This window comes from Neovison vison, chromosome 1 (assembly GCF_020171115.1).
Source record: "Neovison vison isolate M4711 chromosome 1, ASM_NN_V1, whole genome shotgun sequence".
Lineage (NCBI taxonomy): Eukaryota > Metazoa > Chordata > Mammalia > Carnivora > Mustelidae > Neogale > Neogale vison.
The window spans coordinates 172,728,001-172,742,668 of record NC_058091.1 but is presented as its reverse complement, the minus strand read 5'-3'; the positions used below and the strand labels follow the sequence as shown (position 1 = coordinate 172,742,668).

The 14,668-nt window shown below is 38.1% G+C and overlaps 1 long non-coding RNA gene across 1 annotated transcript in view; it reads right to left on the bottom strand.

Moving 5' to 3' along the window:
* The window catches only part of LOC122916212, a 137,626-nt gene extending 123,635 nt beyond the window's left edge, over positions 1-13,991 (bottom strand). The window contains exon 1 of the long non-coding RNA XR_006386144.1: positions 13,839-13,991. This is a non-coding gene — a long non-coding RNA (uncharacterized LOC122916212). The remainder of the gene's footprint in view (positions 1-13,838) is intronic.
* Positions 13,992-14,668: the final 677 nt, after the last annotated feature.

Genomic DNA, 14,668 nt, shown 5'->3' with positions numbered 1-14,668 from the left:
AGGCTCCCCGCCGAGCAGAGAGCCAGATGTGGGGCTCGATCCCAGGACCCTGAGACCATGACCTGAGCTGAAGGCAGAGACCCTTACCCACTGAGCCACCCAAGTGCCCCAAGAGGTCCACTTTTAACCCCCCCTTTTTTCCAGTGTGGTTTGGAAGTCCTACCCAGGCCAGTCAGACAAAAAAAATAAATAAATAAAAATAAAAAATAACAGTCGTCCAAACTGGTAAGGAATACCCACCTGTCACTATTTGCAGATGAAATGATACTGTATATGGAAAACCCAAAAGATTGGGGGGGAGGAACCTAGATGTAATAAATAGGTTCAGTAAAGTTGGAGAACACAATAAATATTTAGAAATCTGTTGTGTTTTCTTGTACTAGTAATGAAATAGCAGAAAAAGAAATTAAGAAAACAATGCCATTTATAGTTGCGGCAAAAAGAACAAAATACCTAGGAATAAATTTAACCAAGGAGGTGAAATATCTGTACTCTCAGAACTATAAGGCATCGATGAAAGATACTGAAGACAACAGAAACAAATGTAAAGATATTTCATGTGCATGGATTACAAGCACTAATATTGTTAAAATATCCATAGTACCCACTGTAATCTGCAGATTTAATACAATGCCCATCAAAATACCAAGAGTACTTTCCACAAAACTAAAATAAGCATCCTAAGATGTGTATGGAAGCTCAAAAGACCCTGAGTAGCCAAAGCAAAGTTGGTAAATAACAAAGCTGGAGGCATCACAACCCTGAATTTCAAGATACACTAGACACCTACTTGGAACCAGTATGGCACTGGCACTAAAGCAGATACATAGATCGTTGGAGAATAGAGAGTCCACTTACTATTTTTATGGTAAATGAATCTACGTCAAAGGAGGCAAGAATACATAATGGAGAAAAGACCATTCAATAAAATGGTGCTGGCAACACTGGAAAGCTAATGCGCAAAAGGAGGGAACTAAACCATTTTCTAGACCATACCGAAAAATAAACTCAAAATGGATTGAAGACCCAAATGTGAGACCTGAAACCATAAGACCCTTAAAAGAAAGCATGAGCAATGAACTTTTAGACATGGGCCTTAGCATTTTTTTTTTCCTGCCTAGGTCTCCCGAGACAGGGGAAACAAAAGCAAAAATAAATAGTTGGGACTATATCAAACTAAAAATCTTTTATATCGTGAAGAAAGCCATCACATCAACAAAATGAAAAGTCAACCAACTTAATGGGAGAAGAGATTTGTGAATGACATATCTGCTAAGATATTAATTTGCGAAACATAAAGTACACTGCTACAGCTCAACAACAAAAAAACCCCAATCTGATTAAAGAAGGCAGAGGACATGAATAGACATTCTACATATTTATATCTATCTCTATCTCTATCTCTATCTCTATCTCTATCTCTATCTATATCTATATCTAACAGGTATGTCTTTCCAAAGACATACTGGAGGCCAAAAGGCACACAAAAAGATACTCAACATCAGTAATCATTCGGGAAATACAAATCAGAACCACAACGAGATGTCACCTCATACTAATCAGAATGACTAGTATCAAAGTGACAAGAAGTAAGTGCTGGAGAGAATGTGGGGAAGTGAACCTTTGTGCACAGTTATTTATTGAGAATGTAAACTGGTGCAGCCACTGTGGAAAACAGTATAGAGATTCCTCAAAAGGTTAAAAGTAGAAATACCATATGATCTAATTCTATGTCTGAATATTTACTTGAATCACAATACTAATTTAAAAAGATATATATACCCCTATGATTATTGCAGGATTGTTTACAGTAGCAAAGATATGGAAACAACCTAAGTATGCACAGATAGATGAATGGGTAAAGAATATGTGATGTGTGGGATGGACTATTAACCACAAAAAGAAGAAAATCTTGCTGTTCAGGATAGCATGGATGAACCAAGAAGGTTTCATGCAAAGTAAAAGAAGTCAAAGAAAGACAAATGCCATATGATTTCACTTAAATGTGGGATCTAAAAAAAAAAACAAAACAAACTGAGAGAAAACAGAAAGAGACTCATGGTTATAGAAAACAAATTGGTAGTTGCCAGAGGGGAGTGTATGGGGCACAGGTGCAATAGGCGAAGGGGATTAAAAGGTACAAACTTCCAGTCATGAAATAAATAAGTCAGGGGGATAAAAAGTACAACATAGGGAACATAACAAAAATATTGTACTAACTTTTCATGATGACAGATGGTAACTACATTTACTGTGGTGAGTATTTTATAATGTATGCAATGTCAATGTACTATATTGTACAACTAAAACTAATACAGTATTTTACACTGGTATTTCAAATAAAAATAAACTTTCCCTAAATGTTTCATTCAACATATCCATTTATAGTTAGATTCATAAGAAGAAAAAATTCAATTGTCATTTGTGTCAATATATAAACAGAGTTCTTATTCATTATATATACCTTTCTAAATTTTAGTTAAAAATACTCCTGGTATAGTCAGAATGATAAAATTAACAAGTCAGGAAATGACAGATGCTGGCGAGGATACAGAGAAAGGGGAACCCTCCTACATTGTTGGTGGGAATGCAAGCTGGTGCAGCCACTCTGGAAAACAGCTCTGGAAGTTCCACTTCCAGAGTGGAACACTCTGGAAGTTCCTCAAAAAGTTGAAAATAGAGCTTCCCTATGACCCAGCAATCACACTACTGGGTATTTACCCTAAAGATACAAATGTAGTGATCTGAAGGGGCACATGCACCTGAATGTTTATAGCAGCGGTGTCCACAATAGCCAAACTATGGAAATAACCTAGGTGTCCATCAACAGATGAATGGATAAAGAAGTTGTGGTATGGAATGGAATGGTATGGAAGGGAATATTATGCAGTCATCAAAAAGAAGTGAAATCTTGCCATTTATGACGACGTGGATGGAACTAGAGGGTATTATGCTCAGCAAAATAAGTCAATCAGAGGAAGACAATTATCATATGATCTCCCTATTATGAGGAAGTTGAAAGGCAACGTGGGGAGCTTGAGGGGTAGGAAAGGAAAAAATGAAACAAGATGGGATTGGGAGGGAGACAAACCATTAAGAGGCTCTTAATCTCACAAAACAAACTGAGGGTTGCTTGGGGGGGGGAAGGGGTGTAGGGAGAGGGTGGCTGGGTTATGGACATTGGGAAAGGGTATGTGCGATGGTGAGTGCTGTAGAGTGTGTAAGCATGACGATTCACAGACCTGTAACCCTGGGGCAAATAATACATTATATGTTAATAAAAAAATAAAAAAATACTCCTGATGGTATATATTGTTCCAGTTACAGAATTGGTACTTAAAAAAAATACTACTGTGATATAGATTATATAGTGTCATTTCTCTTTCCTTGAGAATGTTAGAAGCTTTTATTGACACAGTCAAACTTTTTAAATGGGGAGAAAGTGATTCACTCCACTTTCTTATGCAAAATGTAATTGTGTTTTTTTGCAAAATAATTTTGGATATGAATTCAGATGAATTCTGGTCATTAATTTAAAAAATGCTCTTTAAATTAAAACTGAAATCAGATGTGTATTTGTTTTTAGTATCTATCCTTATCACTCTAATATCCAGAATTAATTATTGGTTTATGGGAAGAATGCAGAAGTAAATTTTCATGAAAACTGACAATTAATTGAAGCTACAAATGATGACTGTACAAAGGTATAGTATCTCATGTAATCTAGACTATTGAAAAAAGAAGGCAGATTTTTAAGTTTTTCTACATTTTAGAGGAATTATTATAGTTATCTAGTTAGTAAGTGAAGCTTATCTCTCAGAAAAGTTGTAAGTAGAGATGGCCTGGAAAAAACAGGTAAAAATTAAAAAAATACACATTTCAGTAGGAAGTGTTCATTTACGCCAGATGAGCATTATTTTAAGTGGGGAACATAGCAAGTAATGCCTTGACTAGTCTTTGTGACTTTCCAAAATGAAATATTAGGGAGTAGACCTATAAACTTGATTTGGTAGTTACTGTATGCTTGACTTGAGTGTCTAACACCATTCCTTGATATTTCATTAGAAAGGTAAAGAAAAAAATATATCTTAAACATATGAAAAACAACACTAATATTATGTATCAGTGCTTTGTCATGATTTAATAGTCAACATTGTGGAAAGCTACAAGTCAACAGTGGAAATTATCCCTGTCTTCAAGGAGTCTGCCATGTAACATCAAACAGCCATAAAAAACTCTTAAGTATGCTATAATTATTACTTGTTCTATATTTATGTACTTTGGTAGTGAAAGAATATGGTTAAGGCTTAGGTGAATCAGAATTAGGTGTATTCCATCTTATAAAGACTTTTAGGAGATGAATTTCTAGAAAGGGAGTTGAAAATGGCCAGTTCTATCTCTTTTTCTTGAGGGGGTTGTCTGGGGATGGGGGTCACTTTTATTTCCAGCCTTTTAATATAGGAGTAGCTTATTATGATCTCACTACTTGGATGGCTAGAAATTAAATTTTTCTTTAATTCAAAGAGAAATACTTGAACAGAGCTCTGAAGATCAATGGCATCTTCCAAAGGAAGGTGTGTTTGGGAAACTGGCAGCTACGAAAGAATGTACAAAGAACGTCATTGTTATTTAGTTTGGTGACCCTAATGCAGCAGGCACCTGGTAAACTCCACATGGGATAAGATACAACAATGACCTCAACTCCTGATGGACTAAATGTAAATACAGAGAAATACAAAGCTTTTCCTTATTAACAAACCAACCCCAGAGAGGCCTTTTCCATTGATCTTAAAGATAACTGATGTAAACTTAGTGAATGTTGGAAAATTTAATAATTTGGGTTAATGTTACTTCTGTCTTAAACAGAAAAAAAAGTGTCTGAAACTTCCATTACTGAAAAAGTTGGAAAAGTTATGGACACAGCATAAAATGTAGTAATATCTTTATATAAAGAACCTTAGAGCACTTTTCCCCCAATTCCTCCTGGGAAAGCTGGACACTGTTGAGTAATGGATAAGCAATAATAGTAGGATTTAATGAGCCACTCTGAAGAGATGTGATCTAAGCTCCACTGCAAACTTCCATCTTATTAAAACAACCAGACTGCACATTTATCAAAAGTCTGGTTCTTTGGAATCAAGGCCCAGTGCAATAAAGGCGCTACAGCTTCCTCACCATACCCTTTATTTATACCCTCCTTAGAACAAATTTTCTGATTCAATAACCATACCACGTATTCACTGATACCTTACTTATAAAAATAATACAGTGTCATTTCTTTCTCAGTGAAGCACTGATGAAATATTCAGAAGTTAAGGATAAGTAATAAAAGGCTCATTTGGCTAGAAATAAGCTCATTATTGTTTGCTATCCTTGCCTTCTAACTGAAGATCAAGGTCCAGCTGTGATTTTTTTTTTTCCTCATGCATTTATGGGGTACTCCTGTGCTGTAAAGTGAGAATTTACTAAATAGAATCTGAGGGGAGCAGAAATGTGCCACTCTAATATTGATTATTGAGAATTAAAGTTATTTAAGAAAGAGCAGGTACAAGGATGTTCTGACCTCCTTTGTCTCCCTGAAAGCAGGAAATGAGTTTCCCACAGGATGGCACCTTCTTTATATGGGGAAGGAAGAAGGCAACCTTCAGGAGAGAGGAAATTCATGACCAAGAACGCTGTATAAATACATCTTGTTACTTCTTTACTAATTTACTACACCAAGTTCAAACCCCTTTCTTTTGTCAATTCTTAACAAATTTGCTCTTTTACTCTTTCTTTATCTAAAAAGTATCAAAGCTGCCTGCTCTGGTCACTTCTCTGAGCCTCACATCTTTGGGGCTTCATTTAATTATAGGCCAAAGACCCAAGAAGAGAAGAAGGGAAAAGTCTTCTCCTGCAATTCATTAGCATTTGGAAATTAAGTTCTTTTTCCAATTAACTTGAATCACTCCATATATATATATATATATTTTTTAAAGACATTTGGCAAGGCGTGTGTGTGTGTGTGTGTGTGTGTGTGTGTGTGTGAGCTTGAACACTGTACAGTGAAGGAAGTGAATGAAGATCAAGTCTAAAAATTACACTGTGATTCCCAGGCTATATTGGGAAAATAAAGGCCCACTGATGTACTTGTAGGGTGGTATTGGAGTTGAGTAGGCTTTTAACACATATGGCTGGTGTCCTTACAAGAAGATACAAGAAGATAAGAGACACAGAGAGATGGGAATCTTAGAACACATGTGAAGAGATGCAGAGGGAGAATGCCATGTGTCCTCGGAAACAGAGACTGGAGTAATGCATCAACAAGTCAAGGAATGCCAAGGATTGCCAAGGATTGCCAGCAACACCAGAAACTAAGAGAAAGGTAGAACAGATTATATCTTACAGCCTTCAAAGAAAGAAAGGCCTTTGCCTCAAACCTTAAGCTTCTAGAACTATGAGAGAATAATCTGTTTTCTATAGTCACCCCGTTTGTGGGACTTTCTTATGGCAACACTAAGAAACCAACATACCCCCCCCCCCAAATGCTGTTGGAAGGCAGGTCAAATTCCCAGCTAGTATGAAGAAGCCTGCTTAACTCACTTAAGTAGCACTTGGGAAAATCAGAGGCAGTGGCCTTTATATATAATTGTTAGCATCTCTGGCAGACACAGATACTGAGTGGACCTAAAATTTTTTTGAAAGCTTTTATTCATGTATTTGAGAGACAGAGAGATGAGAGAGAGAGAGAGGAGAGGAACTGAAGGAGAGGGATAAGCAGGCTGTACTGAGCACAGAGCCCAAGGCGAGACTGGGTCCCATGACCCTGAGTCCTGAAATCATGACCTGAGCTAGAATCAAGAGGCAAGTGCTTAACTGACTGAGCCACCCACGCACCCCTGAATGACCTAAAATTTTAAAACTGGGACATTTGGACTTAGGAGTGGTAAGTACTCACTGAGTCAACCAAAGCTGTTGAGGGAAGTTGAGTTGCATCAATACTGGCTATTATGTAGATGGGACACCAATAGCAGCCCAGGTCTCAAGATTATCTCGTTGGTTCATTACAGAATCCAGCTCTTTGCAGTATGCTGAATTGTCAAGTAAATTCTTTGCACTGATCAAGTAAGTAACAATTGAATGGAGCAGTAAAATTGATCACCTCCATTTATCACCTTAAACATCTATCCGTGGACCTTCATTTTCCTCACACAGCTTGTGAATCACTCTGTTATTTTCAAATAAGGTCACAGTCTAAGGTACTGGGATTAGGACGTCAACATATTGTTCTGAGAGAACACAATTCAAGAGTGTTTAAGTTTGCCTTTGAGCTTCCCAGAAACCAAAACAAACAGGGTTCTGTGATTACATAAGTAATCATCACATCCAGATAAGGGAAAACCCATTGGTTCCTTAGGTGAAGGCAAACACTGATAATGTCCCAGAGAGATTTCTTATATGAGGCTTTCTAGAGATCATTCTGAATTACTTAATTCATAGAGCTTACTAGCTACAACGATACACAGGCTGTGACAGACTGGCCTTGTAGCAATGGCATCATCAGTCATGCTCATTGCTGTTGTATAGTTACCTCTTCCGAAAACTCAAGTCATTGTTATAAAGATCACATTAAAAATCAAAATGTTTCCCATCATTTTTCCGGCTCCCTACCTGATGCACATCATTTTCCAGGAGCCCATGCTCTCAACATGAAGCCCATGTCCGGCCTCCTCCTTTATCCTTCATCTATTCTTCTGTGCCTAGAAGCCCAGTTGCGTCAGTGTGTCATTCCAAAGCCTCTTAAATGCTTCATGACCATTTTTTTTCATATCATGAAAAGTCAAGAATGAAAATTGTATTGTATCCATACTCTGACACAAATAAATAAATTTTAGGAAACAGCTACTCCATTGCAATTAAGTAGAACTTCTGTGGATATTGCAGAAGTTGAGACAATAACCTTTGACTCTCTGACACCCAAGTCGATTTTTGAGTGGAACCAGTTGGTACACTAATTCAAACTGCTCCCAAGTACATTTACCTATGCAGTTGTAAACTGGAGATGATAAATATTAAAGAATTTTGAGATCTGTATGTGTAATGTGTGATGACTCTAGCAAGGTCTTTCAAGGTTTCAGAAGTGACAGTGACAATGTGGAGCTTTACCTGACCCTATACTACCAGGAAAAAAAATCAGTAATTAAGAAAATCTCCATCATTTTTCTTTCTCTGAACATCCCCTATATATATGTCATTTGTATTCTGAGAAAATGCTAAGTGCAAAGTACCACGTTGCCCATGTGTATTTCAACACCCATTTTTACACTTCCTCATGACCCTCTCCTTTTATAAAACTCAGTTGTTCTCAGGCTCCTGGGTGGCTCAGTGGGTTAAAGCCTCTGCCTTTGGCTCAGGCCATGATCCCAGGGTCCTGGGATTGAGTCCAAAATCGGGCTTGCTGCTCAGCAGGGAACCTGCTTTCCACACTCCCCACCCCTGCCTGCCTCTCTGCCTGGTTGTGATCGCTATCTGTCAAATAAATAAAATCTTAAAAAAAAAAAAAAAACCTCAATTGTTACCCCTTTGAGATGTTTCTCATTAATGAACAGTCTCCATAATGCTGAATAAATACTAATAAGTACTAAACCAAATAAGACCATCTCTTTAATGATCTTGTGCATTATGTCTGGGCTACAACTATCATTTTTTTTAAATTTTAATTTTTCAAAACAAATACCAAATTTGGACCATATACTTTTTTTTTTAAGATTTTATTTATTTATTTAACAGAGAGAAATCACAAGTAGACGGAGAGGCAGGCAGAGAGAGAGAGGAGGAAGCAGGCTCCCTGCTGAGCAGAGAGCCCAATGCGGGACTCGATCCCAGGACCCTGAGATTATGACCTGAGCCGAAGGCAGCGGCTTAACCCACTGAGCCACCCAGGCACCCCTGGACCATATACTTTAATTATGACATGTAATTAAGCAGTTTTTAATTAATCCTTTAGAAATATTACTTCATAAAAACGTCAAAAAGAATACCTGCTATTTTTTTTTAAATCACTGGCTGAGTTCTAGCAATAGACATATCTTTGGTCAGAAAATACACAGAAAAGAGATTTGATCTTTCAATTTTTTTTACATTTGCTTTTATAAGAAATATGTGTTGGCTGGTGGTAAAGTTTTATTTATTATGTATTTAACCAACCAGTGTGAAAGTCCATTAAATTTTACAAGAATGTGTTCAGTTTTTAATATGAAACTCTTGACCTGGGGAGTTCTTTTAACCCACAGGATAGTTCGTTACCTAATCCTGTATCTGTGCAAAAATATTTTTACTTGACTATAATGTGGGTAAAGTTAGAAAACCAGAGAGCTACAGTCCTCTAAAGAAATAGCATTTGTTTCATTTAATGGCAGAGTTCTTTTTTTCACGCACTTTTAAAGGATTCTACCTAATTTTACTAGTAGGATATTCTGAAAGTTGTCATTTACACATATGGATCATTTATCCTGAGCCAAATGATCAGTTTTGGGGGGATCAAAACCTGTACACTAGAAGACTGATAAGAATTCTATTTTTAAGTATTCTGTTATGGCTGGAAAGTATATGTCCATAATGGACAACTTAACTTTGCTTCCCCCCCATCCCCCAGCACTAGTCTTTGCTGCTTCTTTCAGAGCCTGAGGCTATCCTGGATGTAAAGTATACCTTATTAACTTAGAATAATATAAATATCTTTTCTTCATGTCAAAAAAGCAAGGATGGGGCACCTGAGTGGCTCCGCTGGTTAAGCATCCACCGGGGTTTCAGATCAGGTCATGGTCTTGGGGTCATTCTATGAAGCCCCACGTTGGGCTCCCTGATCAGTGGGGAGTCTGCTCTCTCCCTCTGCTCATGCACTTACTCTTTCTCTCTGTCACTCTCTCTCTCTCTCTCGAAATAAATAAAAAATCTTAAAAAAAAAAAAAAAGGCAAGGACAAAGGACAAAGTACCTAAACAAATAACTAAAGTGAATGAAATTATAAGGTATGTGTTTACCTGTTTGAGAAAGTGAACTATTGAACAGACTCTCAGGGAGGATGGCAGTGGAGGAGGAGGACCCAGAGCTCATGTCCTCCCACAGACAATCCAAGACTCCACGTAACGGATCTCACTCCGAAAAAAGCCTAGAGACTGGCAGAACAGATCTTCCACAGCTAAAGATACAGAGAGAAGGCCACACAGAGAAGGGTAAAAGCAACAGAGACACGGTTGTGAACCAAACCCTCAGTGTGGCTACTCACAAATGGGAGGGATATTAATAAGCTCAGAGGAGTGAGGGGCTCAAACCCCACACTGGACACCCCTGGACTTTAGGACCTTTCTTAGGAACAAGAGATCACGTAATGTCTGGCTTCAAAAATCAGCACATCTCTGCACATAAAGGGACAACATGGTGGATCAATCAGTCTGAGGCCCAGAAGAGAGGCAGCAGCATGAAAAGAGCCTGGGTTATACATGGAGAGTTACTGCTTAATTTCAGGACATGTGCTGTAGGAAGAAGGATCTGTAGGAGCTTTCTCCAAGGGCAGAAGGGCTGGTAGGTGCCATTTCTTTTTTTTGCTTTCTTTCAATTTACCTAGCTGGACATTTTAAGGAGCCAGTTCTGACACTCCATCTCCCTTGTTAACACACATTGCCCTGAGGTGCAGTCCCCGGTAGAGCTGTCCCACCCAACACCACCACCCGGGAAAGCGCCCCTCCATGGGGCTGGAGTCCTGCCACACTCAACAGGCAGCCTCAGTTGGACCAGCATCTCCACAGAGCGACTATGGCCTGGCCACTGGGTGTGAAATAACACCCCTCCAGGGCAACTCCAGCCTCAGGGAGAGCGAAATTAGGCCTGAACACCAGTGTGTCTGCCTCAGCAGGTGAGAACATGCCCTGCCCACCAGTGCAGCCACAGCAGTCAGAGCCCAGGCAGAGCAGAAAGGCAAATACGGGCCATACAGGGAACAGCCCTGGGGCATCTGGTTCTGGTGACAAGGGATTATTTTACCAGAGGGCAGCAGAGAATTCCTTTTCCATAAGGCCATTACTTTAAGGACCAGGAGACATAACTGACTTACCTCGGACAAAGAGAGGCAGACAAAATGAAACAGTAAAATGTTCCAAATGAAAGAACAAGAAAAAAGCAATGGAAAAAGAGTTAAACAGAATAGAGATAAGCAATCTACTGGATGAAGGGTTCTAAGTAAAGGTCATAAAGATGCCCATTCAACTTGAGAGAAGAGTGGATAAACTCAGAATTTCCACAAAGAGACTGGGAAAGAAAAAAAAAAAAGTTGGTATGCTGCCTACCAGAGATAACCTTCAAACCTAAAGAATCAGGCAAACTCTAAGTGAAAGGACGGAAAAAGATATTCCATTCAAATCAAAGTAAAACAAACAAAAAACACCAAAAGCTTGGGTAATAATATTTATATCAGATAAAACACTTTAAAAACAAACTTCACAGGGCACCTGGGTGGCTCAGTGGGTTAAAGCCTCTGCTTTTGGCTCAGGCCATGATCCCAGGGTCCTGGGATGGAGCCCCACATCGGGCTCTCTGCTCAGTGGGGAGTCTGCTTCCCCTTCTCTCTCTGCTTGACTCTCTGCCTACTTGCAATCTGTCTGTCAAATAAATTTTTAAAAACAAACAAACAAACAAACTTGTGGAACATAAGGAATAGCATGGAGGACATTAGGAGAAGGAAGGGAAAAATGAAGGGGGTAATCAGAGGGGACGATGAACCATGAGAGATTATGGACTCCGAGAAACAGGTTTTAGAGGGGAGGGGGCTGGGGGAATGGGTGAACCTGGTGGTGGGTATCAAGGAGGGCACGTACTGTATGGAGCACTGGGTGTTACATACAAACAATGAATCTTGGAACATTACATCAAAAACTAATGATGTACTGTATGGTGACTAACATACTAAAAATCAGAAATAAATATAATGAGATTAAGGATGTTACATAATGATAAAGGAATCAATTCAACATGGAGATTTAACAATTACAAATACCTATGTACCCAACAGAAGAGCGCCTAAATATAAAAAGCAAACATTAATAGACATAAAGGGACAAGTTGACAGTTATACAATAATAATAGGGGACTTTAACACCCCACTTACATCAATGGATAGATCATTCAGGCAGAAAATCAATAAGGAAATGATGGCTTTCAATGACACATTAAACCAGATGAATTTAACAGAGATATATAGATATCTATCTATCTATATATATATAGAACATTCCACTCCAAAACAGCAAAAATGCACATTCTCTTCAAGTGCACATGGAATAGTCTCCAGGATGCATCACATGTTAGGCCACAAAATAAGTGTTGATAAATTCAAGAAGATGAAATCATATTCATCTTTTATGACCACAATAGTACGAAACTGAAAATCAATTACCAGTAAAAAAATAGAGGGAAAAAAAGACCCCACTGACACGTGGAAACTAAACAACATGCTACTTACTAAACAGCAACTAGGTCAACAAGTCAAGGAGGAATAGTTAGAAAACCAATGAAAATAGAAACACAATGGTTCAAAATCTTTGAGAAGCAGCAAAAGCAGTTCTAAGAGGGAAGTGTCTCATGACATAGGACAACTTCAAGAAACAACTGAAATTTCATGTAAGCAATCTAACCTTATACCTAAAATTGCATTGATGAAATAAAGATGACACAAATAACAGATATAACATGTTCATGGATTGGAAGAATATTACTAAAATGTCCATACTACTGAAAAGAGTCTAAAGATTTAATTCAATCCCTATCAAAATACCAATTGGGATGCCTGGGTGGCTCAGTCAGTTGGGCATCTGCCCTTGGTTTGGGTCATGATCCCAGCGACCTTGGATGGAGTCTTGCATTGTGCTCCTTGCTCAGTGGGGAGCCTGCTTTTCCCTCTGCCTGCCACCCCCCCCACTTGTGTGTGCACTCGCTCTCTCTGACAAATAAATTTAAAAAAACTTAAAAAAAATACCAATAGTATTTTAAACAGTAGTAGGGGAAATAATCCTAAAATTTGTACAAGACCACAAGATCTTGAATAACCACAGTACTTCGGAGAAAGAAGAAGCCTAGAGGTATGACAATCCCAGATTTGAAACTATTCTAAGTATAGGGCACAAGCAAAATAAATTAAGGGAATTAAGAGATACAGACTTCAAGTTATAAAGTAAGTCATAGAGATATAAAATACAACATACGGAATATGGTCAGTAAGATTGTAATAACTCTATATAGTGACAGATGGCAATTAGACTCAGCATAATAAAATTTCATAATGTATACAATAGTCAAATCACTATGTTTTACATCTGAAAGTATTATTATATATAGACTATACTTCAAAAAAACTTTTAAAATATGAAAATTAAAAATAAACTAAATTGAAATTCTTAGAAATAATTTATATATAATTGCAGTATAAACAATAAGCATATAATAATAAAGATACACATATACACACATATACCAATATATATATATATACCATATATATATATGCTCACACAAACATAAATATATCAATATTTTTATATGTTTACTAAGGCTATTCCTAACTATTCATTAGAGCATGATAAAACAAAGAATATTTAGCTAGTCAGTTGCCTGGCTGGCACTGGCTGCCATCTTTACCTGAAAACAAAACAAAAACTAGATTCTATAGCACAGACATATTGGCTTCATGCCTCACATTTGTTTAGATCAGTATATGCATTGACTGACTACAAGTAAGCTATGTGATGATTGATGTTATCAATTAACCACTCTAAATGAGGACATTTTCTTCAAATAAGATACACTTACCCAAAGGAGGAAAATCCAAATTTACATGAAGATTTTTCTGACACTCTTTTAGTTATTTTCTTTGATCACAAATGAGAAAACAAGAATTCCTGTGGTTTATCTGGTTTCATGCTCTTTTTACACAGTGTAGCAGTGGGGTTGTTCAAGTGCAGCACTTCCTAAAATGTGAAATCAAGGGAAATAAGAATGGTACTATTCTAGGGGTGCCTGGGTGGCTCAGTGGGTTGGGTCTCTGCCTTCGGCTCAGGTCATGATCTCAGGGTCCTGGGTTCGAGCCCCGCGTCGGACTCTCTGCTCAGTGGGGAGCCTGCTTCCTCCTCTCTCTCTGCCTGCCTCTCTGCCTACTTGTAATCTCTGTTTGTCAAATAAATAATAAAATAAAAATCTTTAAAGAATGGTACTATTCTAAGTATGGCACTATTGCTACATGGCAGGACTCTACAGTCACATTAAGTCATAATACACTACACACTGTGTCCACCTAACAGAAACCCACTATTCAGATAAAAAAACCCATGATCTGGCTGCCTCAGCATCCATTTTCTGTGGCTAAGTAGCCTGCAAGAGCTTTGAACCTCCCAACAGGTGACAGCACAAGTAAATGAAAGTTGCTGGTATGACTTCCCAGCAGCCCTTTTGAGCAACAGTCCACCCCGGGGCTTTCCTCTTGTGTGCCCCTGAGACAAGACCTCTGTGAAACTTACCAAAATTTTATTTTTTAATTATTTATTTTTGGGGGTTTGAACTGACCAATCCAGTCTTAAATACCAAATACTCCAGTAATAAAGGTCTTACTGTAAGTCCTGTGTTTCTGTACTCTGCCTTGCCCT